General features: G+C 48.3%; 1 long non-coding RNA gene across 2 annotated transcripts; it reads right to left on the reverse strand.

Moving 5' to 3' along the window:
- Positions 1 to 220: 220 nt before the first annotated feature.
- Positions 221 to 11,591, reverse strand: LOC122463845. Of its 2 annotated transcripts, none has more exons than XR_006287496.1 (3): positions 11,447 to 11,591; positions 4,704 to 4,807; positions 221 to 1,877 (listed from the first exon to the last, which is right to left on the reverse strand). It is a non-coding gene; the product is annotated as an uncharacterized LOC122463845 (long non-coding RNA). The 2 variants fall into 2 exon arrangements; XR_006287495.1 differs by having other exon boundaries at positions 4,551 to 4,807.
- Between the last annotated feature and the right edge of the window lie 222 nt (positions 11,592 to 11,813).

Below are 11,813 nucleotides of genomic sequence, written 5' to 3' on the forward strand. Positions count from 1 at the left end.
ATGAAGGGTTTCTGCAGTAATCGAGTTCCACTCTGCACAAACATCTCCTTGGACCAGGGCTCAGGGAGATGGTGCTGAGAGTCTACAGGAATTAATTCAGGGGTTGAGCAAAGGGTTCTGAGTAAGATGAGTCTGGTGAGATCCTGTGTGTGTGCTGGAAGCCAGACCAGAACTTCTCCCAAGCCCACGGTGTTTGGAGAAAAGCCAGGGCAGATTGGAATTTCAGCTATGCACTCAGACCCGAACCCATCCACAGGGGTTTTCTTTCTTTCAGGGCTATTTCCAGTTCAGATCAAATTAAAGCAGACCTTCAGGCCCGGCCCACAACTTGAACTGAACCTTTCTGGTTTAATTTGTGTGCTGTCTCCCAGCCCGATCTGCACCTGTCTTGGACTGAGAGAGGAAGGAGGAAACCTCAGCAAAGAGGCAGCTCTTGCACTGTGGCGAATGGAGCTGCGTGGAGCTTGGTGCTTGGTTCTCCTCCGCTGTGAGTTCTCAAGCCCTGAATCCCAAAAGGAGAAAGTCAAAGCCACTGGTTTTCAGGCATGATGGTAAAACAGCCCCAGCTTGGGAACCTGGCCTGAGTCTGTAACTGACCCAGCTGGAGTTCGGTGCATTTTTCACAGCTCTGATCTCTGCCCCAGAATTTGACTGCCTGCTGCCGCAGGATGGAGTGAGAGCGACGAACGAGGGAAAACCTCTGCAGCAAACCTGGATGGACTGACCGAGGTGAGGACAGAGCAATGGCAGTGCATTCCTTCTGCCCACTGTTCCTTAGCTCTGACCTAGGGGTGAGAAGGTTGACCAGGCTTCCGGGACCATCCTGCTGAGTCTGCCAGAAAAGGAGGGAAGTTAGTCCGAATTCTGTGGGCAGTATCCGAGAGGAGCCCCTGAAGCCTCCCTCCCTCAATGGTCACTGCTGGTTTGAATTAGCAGCCTACAGACGAGGAAGACCCGCATCCAGACCCAGGCCTCTGAGCCAGCCAGAGACAGGCAGAGAGTCAGAGACACAAAGGGATCTATCGGAAATGAGAGTTTAATTGGAGCGAGGTGAGCACAGCAGTATTTAGCCACAGCTGTGCATTGATGGATTGATCCATGTCTAGTTACTTTATGTTCATGACATTCAGAGGGCTCCTAGCCAGCATCTCTCAACTGTGGTGATTTCTGCTGGACCAAAGCATTCCTGGCTTGAGCTGAATGGTCCAGCCTAAAGAACAGGCTCAGATATTTGGCAGGTCTATCCAGTATGGTCCGGTTTGTAATGCTCTCCCTTGCTTCTTGCAGAGCAGCCTGGGGTTGTCTGTCTCACACAGACATGTCCTGATGTTCCATGCCAGAAGTTCTAGGCCATGACTTTCCTGCTCTGCAGAGCCAACACTTCACAATCCCATCCCAAGAGACAGGAGCGTTGTGAAGAAATGGATGGGTACAAAATCTCCATGCACCATGAAGCCTTATCAGAGGTGCTGGACACCTTCAGCTCCCACTAACTCCAGCTGGAGTAGAGAGTGTTCAGTGCCTTTAAAAATCTAGCCACAGGAGGCCTTCTCTGAAGCATGATGATAAACCCAACAGCTTCTCCATGCAGCCTGGCCTGGTCCCATGCTCTTGGGATGGTGTCCTGGAGTGGCAGCATAAGTCAAGTTTGCTGAACATGGTGGCTAGGAGGTGGATGTCTCCAAGACTTTCCTGGGGATGGGGGTGGTGCCTGGAATCAGATACCGAAGCTGTAGATCGTATTTAGCTGTTTAATAGCAGTGTAACCCATCAAGCTTCGTGGAACTGCTCCAGAGTAGAGCTGGGTGAATACCTGCTTTTTTTCGCATCACTGACGGTTCCAAAAAATCAGGGGAGGGGGAATTGTTTGATTTGACCTGAAACACAGTTCATAACATTTTCATTTTTTTTCAAAATAAAATGGAGGGAAATTTAGAAACAAAGTCATTTTGAGTCAAAAAAATCAAAACGTTTTGAGTTTGTTGGAATTTTGTTTCGACCGAAACAAGTCTGCAAATTCAGCATGAATTCCCAAAACATTTCAGTCAAGCTGAATCTGCATTTTTTCCCCCAAAAAACATTTTGCTCAAAACATTTCACCCAGATTTACGCTGCGGTCTCGTAGGAGTGGGACTCAGACCCTTGTACTCCCCTCGCAGAGATCTCCAAGCAGCCAACTGACGGTTGGTCATTGCTGGGCCTGCTATATTTAAACCAGGGACCTAAATATGACAGTCTCTAGCATGCCAGGCCTCCGAGTCACCCTGTCCCCTAAAAGAGTAAAGCAATTTATCTGGAGGATGGTGTGGATTGCACCCTCAGCAAGTTTGCGGATGACACTAAACTGGGAGGAGTGGTAGATACGCTGGAGGGGAGGGATAGGATACAGAGGGACCTAGACAAATTGGAGGATTGGGCCAAAAGAAATCTGATGAGGTTCAACAAGGACAAGTGCAGAGTCCTGCACTTAGGATGGAAGAATCCCATGCACTGCTACAGACTAGGGACTGAATGGCTAGGCAGCAGTTCTGCAGAGAAGGACCTAGGGGTGACAGTGGACGAGAAGCTGGATATGAGTCAACAGTGTGCCCTTGTTGCCAAGAAGGCCAATGGCATTTTGGGATGTATAAGTAGGGGCATTGCCAGCAGATCGAGGGACGTGATCGTTCCCCTCTATTAGACATTGGTGAGGCCTCATCTGGAGTACTGTGTCCAGTTTTGGGCCCCACACTACAAGAAGGATGTGAAGAAATTGGAGAGAGTCCAGCGAAGGGCAACAAAAATGATTAGGGGACTGGAACACATGAGTTATGAGGAGAGGCTGAGGGAACTGGGATTGTTTAGTCTACGGAAGAGAAGAATGAGGAGGGATTTGATAGCTGCTTTTAACTACCTGAAAGGTGGATCCAAAGAGGATGGATCTAGACTATTCTCAATGATAGCAGAAGACAGGACAAGGAGTAATGGTCTCAAGTTGCAATGGGCGAGGTTTAGGTTGGATATCAGGAAAAACTTTTTCACTAGGAGGGTGGTGAAACACTGGAATGCGTTACCTAGGGAGGTGGTGGAATCCCCTTCCTTAGAAGTTTTTAAGGTCAGGCTTGACAAAGCCCTGGCTGGGATGATTTCGTTGGGATTGGTCCTGCTCTGGACAGGGGGTTGGACTAGATGGCCTCCAGAGGTCCCTTCCAACTCTGTTATTCTATGATTCTATGAATTTCATGGGGAAGATACAGCTCCCCTGCAGGTTTTGCTAGGAAGTCAGGCAGACCAAATACCCACAAGTCCCTTGGGTCTCCACTGGTTCAGAGAGGAAGAGCATTGTAACCTCCCCAGTATCTTCCTGTTTGTCACTGTGCTGCACTGGGAACATCATGTTGACAGACGAAGAGATCCCCCCCCAACCCCGTAACATGCACTAAAAGAAAACCTTCATTCCCTGCTAGCAGTAGAAGGGCTGTGGCTCACAGCTGCACCGTTCTGATTCCTTCCAGCAGATGGCAGTGGTGCACGGGCCTATCAGCCAGCTCATTGCACCATTGAGAAAAGCCAGCATTAAGGGACAGTATATATGTAAAATTATACAGGCGCATCTAACATCTGTCACTCAGCCGCACGCATACCGCTGTTGCACTTTGTATCCCTGCAGCTATAAGACTTTGGAATATTAACTCCTCTGGTAGCAGCAGTCGTTACCCTGCTTCATGGGGCTGGCCAGTAAGAACTGAAGCCAATCCTCCCAGCTGAGGTTCTTGTGCAAGCTAATTCCCCCTCCACCAGCTGGTTGCTTTGATTTTTCATGGGGATGCTGGGCTCTTTTCCTCCCAGCCGGAGCAAAACCCCAGGGATGTGCTGGGAGTGGAAGAAGCCCATAAAAGCTCCATTAAACAGTCAGTTTTATCAACCCAGCTCACACGAACATGAGAAAACCGTGACATGATCAATCAGGTCTGAAAATTAATTATGATTACACCCTGTAATCTCGATTATGATTGATTAATTGATTCACCAGCCCCTTGCAGCTGCAGTCCCTACACAGGAATTTTAAGACACAGCACAATGACCAGCTCTACTGCAGTTTGGGATTGGAGGCCTCGAGAGAACAGGACTGCCTTGGAAGGGATAGATTTCAATCCAAGCCAGCTTCTCTAGCGCTGCTCCCAATTTGCCATCCCTGTCCCTGCTTAAACCCTCACCAGCCCTTAATGAGGGCCAAGCTGCAAATGAAGCTGGAAAGTGAAAGGGAGTCTAATGTGTCTTTACACCTAGCTCTTATACAGAGATTTTCATATGTAGATTTCAATGCTGTTTACAAAGAAGGGCAGTACCATTACCCCCATTTTACAGATGGAGAAACTGAGGCACTGAGCAGGGCCGTGACGTGCTCGAGGTCATGCAGCCAGTCAGTGAAGCTGGGAATACAGCGCAGAGCTCCTGAGCCCCAGTCCAGTGCTCCACCCACTATAGACCACACCGCCTCCCAAATCAATTTGAGCTGGCTCTGGTTCTGAGCTCCACACCAGAACGCTGCGTCCCTGAGTTGGCCTCACCTTGACTTTTGATTTTGCCCTTGCCAAAGAAATGTCACAGTCAAACTGAGAGGAAACAGAGGCATGAAACAAACTGCCCAAAGTCACAGAGTATGTCAGTGACAGAGCTGGAAAGAGACCCAAGGGTTCTCGATTATTAATGCAGCAGCTTACGCAGTAGAGCACATTCCCTCTCCGAGTCAAGGTGCTTGGATTCCAACCATTGCGGAGAAGTTTGAGGTGCGCAGTCAGTTCCAGCCCAGTTGTTCTCTTTTAGCCTGTAACAGTGAACAGCAGGTGCCTGAACTGTGATATGCTTCACGTTTCTAATGGTGCCTTCCCTCCCACAGGATCCCAAATGCTATACGTATAGGAATGGCTCTTCCTGCCACTGAAATGCAGCCACCTCTGACATAGGGACCCAGCAACTGTTCAATGGTACGGAGCAACAGTATACAACAGAAAGCTTCCCTTTGAAACAGCAGGGGGAATTTAAGGAAACAAAGTGTAATGCCTGCTGTTATGCTGATGAGAGAAAACCTGGGGTGATCGGAGTCAGACAGTCTAAGCCTAGACAACACTGCTTTGTTGCTGAGCCTACACACTTACACACTCCATATTCCTATGCTGCTGATATTAATTGACTTTCTATTTCAATCAATGCATGGAAAGTTAGGACGTACCAATCCCCGCACTGGCTGGGGGGATGGACTGGATGACCTAATAGGCATTTTGCATCTTTAGATTCTGTGACTTACGTGCCCAAGTGCTCGATGCACTCGGTATGCGCAGCAGCAAACAGGTTAGTCTGGTTATCAAATACAATAGGCCAAAGAGCTCATCTGCACCATACAAACACACCCACTTCAAAGACCCGCAAGGTCACACCAGTGAGTGGGCCTGCTAAGCACAGCACCAGGGTTAGCTCTGTCTGTGGACTAGGGCTTCAACGGGGACACATATGTATGTACAAAATATCTGAATGATTATATAGTTTACGATAGCTTCTAGCGACCCTGACCCCATTGTGCTGGGCACTGCACATAGTGAGGAAAGCTGGGTGGGAAGCGCTTTCCCCATCCGGCAAACAATGTTGGGATATCAGAAAATCACCCCGAATTGAATCTGGAATGTTCTGACAAAGTTTTCTGTTTGAGTCATTCGAGACGTTTCGTTCCGAGCATTTCAAAACATTTCATTTAGATTTCGACCATTTTATTTATGTGTTTATTTATTTTTACTATAATTAGGTTAGATTTCTAAGCAAAAAGTAGATTTGAACCAGAAAACTGGAATCTTTTGTTTCTAAAATATCAAATTGAAAAGTCGATAGTTTCTAAAAAAATTTCTTAATGGATATGAAAAATCTGTCAAACCCACCTTTTGTGGCAAATGGTTCTTGTTTCGACACATTGGCACTGTCTGACACTGAGTGAAATTTCCCAACCTGCTCTGACAGGCAGAGATTCCCCCTGCCCCTGCTTGCCATCGAAATAAATAAGATGCAAAAGCAGCATAGAGAGTGGAAGCATCTTGCTCAAGGTCACACACACCAGAACAGTGACAGAGCTGGGAACAGAACGCACAACCTCGGCATATGAGCCCAGTGTCCTAACCACTATCTAGCACTGCCTCTCCTTGGTTGTACATAGACTGATTACAATAGAGATGGATGAAGGGTGGGGAAAATGAAGCCTGCTTGACCCTATTTTGCAGATGTGAAAGTGAGGGACTGAGAGATTAAGGGACTTGCAAAGGGCACCAGTGACAGAGCTCAGAATAGAGACTATATACCTTGGGCCCAGTCTAGTGCATTGGCCACTGTCCTCTCTGATGCACAGCTGTCGAATTAATTGGAGACATAAGTCTTCACAGGTTCAGGCCCCTGATCTGCAGAACCTCCAATGCTGACAAAGTTACAGTCTGGATCTGAATTTTCCATCTGATCTAAACTCACCAGGCAGCCTCCCCCACGTCCCCTACTCTGCACGGCTCCCCCGCCCCCCGCCAATCGAGCCATCTGCATTCTGCTCAGCCGCAGTCTCCATTTGGAATCATTTCCTGGGGGCAGCCAAGGAATTGGAGTGGTCAGAAAACAAATGATTTCAAATAAGCCAGTATTAATAGCATATTGATAAACAGAGTGGAGCATTGATGAGGTGGTGCGAGCAGGAAAGGCTTCCCAGGGAATCTCCAGGGGAAATTTTCCAAAGGCTAAAAAAAAAAAAGAATGTTTTTATTGTAATTTTTTGTTTGCCATCCCAGTCGGAAGCGCTGAGGTTATTGACAAAAGACCTGTAGAGGTGCCAGCTACCCTGCTACCTCCACCCTCCACCTCTGCAGCCAGCTATTAATCCTGTGATTTATTTACTATCCATGAATACTGAGTGAAATCAGAATAATGGGGCACTTAGCCATGTTACTGAGAAATCACTATTGTGATGCAATTCACTCCAATTAATTAAGCCTTTTTTGTTACCATTATTCCTTGTTTTACATTTTGTTTTAAAGTTCCAACGATTGGGTGCATTCACTGCATTGTAGTGAGGGGCTGATAGCTCTGGCGAGAAGACGTACACATGCTTGGAGCTCTCTGCACACAGCTCCACGGCGGCATCTCAGTCCTACCCGGCACCCCTTTCTCCCTGCTGGTCCATCCTAGGTTCTTCCCACATGCCACTCTGCCAATGCGACCCGCTCTAACCCTCCAGCTCCACTGCTGTTCAGCTCCTGGGGACTCCACACGCAGATCTGCCCACGCAGTTCAATCCTGCCCACCGTCCCCACTGCTCTTGCAGTCCCAAGCGTCTCAAACACATTGGAAAAGGCCCTGGGGGTTTTCTCCTTCCTCTGCAGCGTGGGGCACGGGTCACTTGCTGGAGGATTCTCTCCACCTTGAAGTCTTTAAACCGTGATTTGAGGACTTCAATAGCTCAGACATAGGGGAGAGGTTTATTGCAGGAGCGGGTGGGTGAGATTCTGTGGCCTGCGTTGTGCAGGAGGTCAGACTAGATGATCATAATGGTCCCTTCTGACCTTAATATCTATGAAAACACATCTCAACAAATACCCCTCAATCTTGACTTCCTGTCCCCCCAGTTATTCCAGTCCTGGGCTTCCGCCATGCAGCCAATAGGGTGACTCAGCAATTGCTGGCTGCAGGCCCAGTCCCTTGGAGGCCTCGGTCAGATGGTGTATGTTAGAGCAGCCCTGGGGGTGCACCGAGAGACCTGGCTGATGCAGATTAGCCCCAGAAACCCAGAGCCACATAGGTGGCTTAGCACTACTTTCCTCTCCCACAGAGAGTCTGACGCAGCTCTATCTGTGGGGAGGGGACGCAGATGAGAGTTTGGGTTTTAACCAAAATTTGCCTGTCCAAAATTTAAAAAGTAATTTTTATATCTGGGGCAATAGGCTATGCTTTTCCTGGTATATATCCACCTGTCCATCACCGTGGTATCTGGGACATGCTGGTTTGAAAAGAGAAGCCTTAAGTACAGGCTGGGAAATATAACTATTTAATCAGATGTGGACTATTGCTTTTCTCTTGGGTTGGGCAAGGCAAGTTTTTTCAGCCTTAGGATCTCTCCTTTCCACTTCCCCGTCCTTCCCTATGCCTGATCACCTTTCCCCAAGATTCAGATCTTATCCCTGAGTCCATCACCAACACTCAGGCCTGGTCTACACACTGCTGAATTAAGTCAATGTAAGCTGCATCTCTGTAAGTATCTGCACTAAAACGTAGCTCCCACTGACGTAACTCGCCCACTACACCGACTTAATAGCTTCCCCTCTGCGAGAGGCGAAGAATCAGTGTCAATGGAGTTAGGTTGATGCAGTGTCAGAGTGGACATTGTGTTGCTTATGTCGACGGTTGCTGCCTTTCAGAAGCTGTCCCCCAATGCTCCACCCCCCACACTGACAGTTCAATCAGTGCAAGCGCTCCTGGTGAGAACATCTTCTGCTGCCACAAGGAGCGTAGCGTAGCGTGGACGTGCAAAAGTGATCTAATTACTGTGGTGGCTTTACGCTGACGTAACTTAGGTCGACTTAATTTTGTGGTGAAGTGCTTGGTTGGGGAATATTCTCCAGCAACCTGGTTTGTGCAAGCTGGGTGTGTTTGTCTCTTGGAGTCTGAGAAACATTTTAACACTGGCTCCTGGGCCTGTCACTAACAGTGACAATACTTGGCGCTTCAATAGGGCTTTTTCAGCTGGAGAGCTCAAAGCGCTTTCCATGGTGGTTCAGCAGCATAACCTCCATTTTATGGATGGGTAAACTGAGGCACCAAGTAGGTAAGTGACATGTCCCAGGACACTCAGCAAATCAGTGGCAGAGCCAGGAAAAGAGGCCAGGTCTCCTCACTGCTAGCGCTGCACTCAGTCCATGAGCATTGACCAAGGCAAACTTCACTGCTACCTTTAAAGTGCTCTGAGAACCTCTAACAAGTTTATTATTCTTCATCTCAGGATGGTCTGTCCTGCCTCACATCCCTTGGTTTTATTTTCAATAAAATGTATTATTTACGAGAGATCAGATGGCTCAAGAGACTGGAGAGCCTCTTTTGCTCTATGATAGCAAAACCCACTAGGGAGTGTGTATTTCAGACCCTCCTCTGGGCATAGCTATAGGGGATAGAAGTCCTTACAGCCCCACTTATTGTGTTTGAGCTCATGCTATAACACTATTGCGTGCAGCCTGGAGGTCCCTGGTTCAATCCTGCTGCTAAAATGACAAGGTGGATGAGGTCATATCCTTTATTGGACTAACTTCTTTTGTTGGTTAAAGAGACAAGCTTTCGAGCGCCACAGAGCTCATCGTCCGGTGAATGGGAAATGTACTCAGAGTGCCACAGCTAAATACAAGGTGGAACCCATTGTTTAGCATCAGGGGTCAATACATATTTCAAGGGGCTAGGTGGGTGATAGGCATCCAGATGCCTAGAAGAAGGCAGCAGTGCACATGCCCAGAGGCAGAAACAAAGGCACAAAGGAAACTTTTCCCCTGGAAAATTTAGGCACGGAGTGAATTTAGGCGCCTACAGGGTTTGGCAGGAGTTTTGTGGATCACTGGGGAGCCAAAACTGGGACTTAGGCACCTAAGTAAGGGGTTCAGACAGCTAAGAACTTTTGTGGATCCCTTCCAACATGCCCTGAAAGAGACTTATTTTTACTCATTTGTTTTCTCCACACTTGTTCAGTGTGCGCAAATTTCAACTTCCGACCGTGACTCTCCCCTCAGTTGCAGCTGTGTAAATCAGGAGTTACTTCCCTGAAGTTAATTGATTTGCATTTACTTAGGGGAAGTTTACCAGCCTAATTAAACCACTATAATTATATATCTCTAGTTAAACCAGTATAACTCCCTATGTGTACATCTTATTCCAGAAGAGGTGTCCACTGGAGGAGTTGGTTTAACCACAGAAGTATAATTATAGTGGTTTAATTAGGCTGGTAAATTTCCTCAGGCAACCAAGACAAAATGTGGGGTTGAGGCTAGCCAGACAAGTCAGCAGGATTCAGCGCAAAGAGGTTTATCAAAAGATGGTACCAAAAATTATTTTAAACTCCCCCCACACACAAAAAATGGTCCAAATCCATAACATCAGGCCATTTACCCATCCAAAGTTCTCCACATGTCTTACAGATCCAAGTGACCCTGCCTCATCAGTCCTGCAACCCACCTCTCTGGGTGGGAGGGACAGGAGTTTTATAAAGGGCTTCCCTACCCAGAACCCTTTGCAGAGAAGGGAAGTCCCGCCCCGTCTCTCTCACTGATTGACAGTTTATCTACCCAATCATTCTTAGCTGTACAAGACTTTCACCCCATCACACCTTAAAACTGGTTTAAGTGGGAGGAGTCGAGTTGTTGGCCGGCTGTTCATGTCAACTACTTACTATTCATGGTTCATACTCCACTTACAGTATGTAGTATATATAATGATACTGTACATCTCTATCTATCCCCGTATACATGCCCCCTTTCTCTCTCTCCGTACACATATTTATTTATCTGTCCATCTATCTGACATGCCCATTACAACTTTACCTACATACTGCAGTAAATAGAGCTCAAAGTGCTGTAGGTGGACAGGTGTTTATCCCTGTGTTACAGGCAGAGCAACAACTGAATGGAGGGGCTAAGGCCAGAATTTTCACAGATTGAGATCGGCACCCATAAATCACACGGTGTTGTGTCTGTTTCCTGGTTGGTTGTCGGACACTGTTCAGCAGGGGAGATATTGCAACCGACTGTTTGGTGTGTGTGATACGCATCCCCGCCTGTGCTTGATCCATAGCGGATACAAGTCTGCTAAAGACCCAGTTGAGGGCTTTACTCAAGCTACACAGACTCATGGGTTAGCTTTGGAGGTCCTGGGTTTGGTTCCTTATGATCACTGTAGGAGGATCAGCAGAAGGGGAATGGTGAATACTCTGGCCCACACGTAGGTAGTACATTTGTACAAACAGGAGCCATTCCCTCATCTCCATGACCAAAAATCTACCAGACAGCTGTTCAGAATTCAAGCTCATATTCCCAGATGCTTGTGACGGGCAGGACTCACCCCTGCAACACCTCCTGCTGGTTCATGGGAATTAGCTCTGTTTCCAGCTCCGGAGCACCCTCTGCAGGCCAGTGTCCCACTTCTGCTGGCCCCCCTATCCCTCCCAGATCCCGGTGCCCCTTTCTCTTGGGGTGCTGCCCCATGGTAGTAACCTCCACGCTCTAGGTCTCCCCTCCCAGGGGAACCCCCACCCTCATCTCAGTATAGGCTACTGCCCAGTCACTATCTAGCCCCCATTCACTGGGGGCAGACTGCAGTATCTAAGCCACTCATCATAGGCAAGGAGGGGTTTGGACTTGCTGCCTCTGCCCACCCGTGGGCTGCCCCCTGCAAGCCCAGTACCCTTTCTCACCTTACACTAGGCCTGCAGCCTGGGTGGTTTCCAGCCTGGAGCTCCTCCAGCCTTCCCCCAGCCCTGCTCCACCTTAGGAACACAGGTACACTCCCCAGCAACCAGGCCCTTCCCTCTCAACATCGAGAGAGAGAGAGACTGTCCTCCTCCTTCTGGCCCACTGCCCTCTTATAAGGGCCAGCTGGGCCCTGATTGCACTGGCTACAGCTGTGGCTGCTTGGCCAATCAGCTTTTCCCCAGCAGCAGCCCTCTCCTGGGCTGCTTTTAACCCCTTCAAGGCAGGAGCGGGGTGACCACCCCTCTACAATGCTGTTATGCAGGATCTCAGCACCTTCAGTCATAAATGTCACCTTAACGCAGTTAGTAG

Source organism: Chelonia mydas, chromosome 25, assembly GCF_015237465.2.
Source record: "Chelonia mydas isolate rCheMyd1 chromosome 25, rCheMyd1.pri.v2, whole genome shotgun sequence".
NCBI lineage: Eukaryota > Metazoa > Chordata > Testudines > Cheloniidae > Chelonia > Chelonia mydas.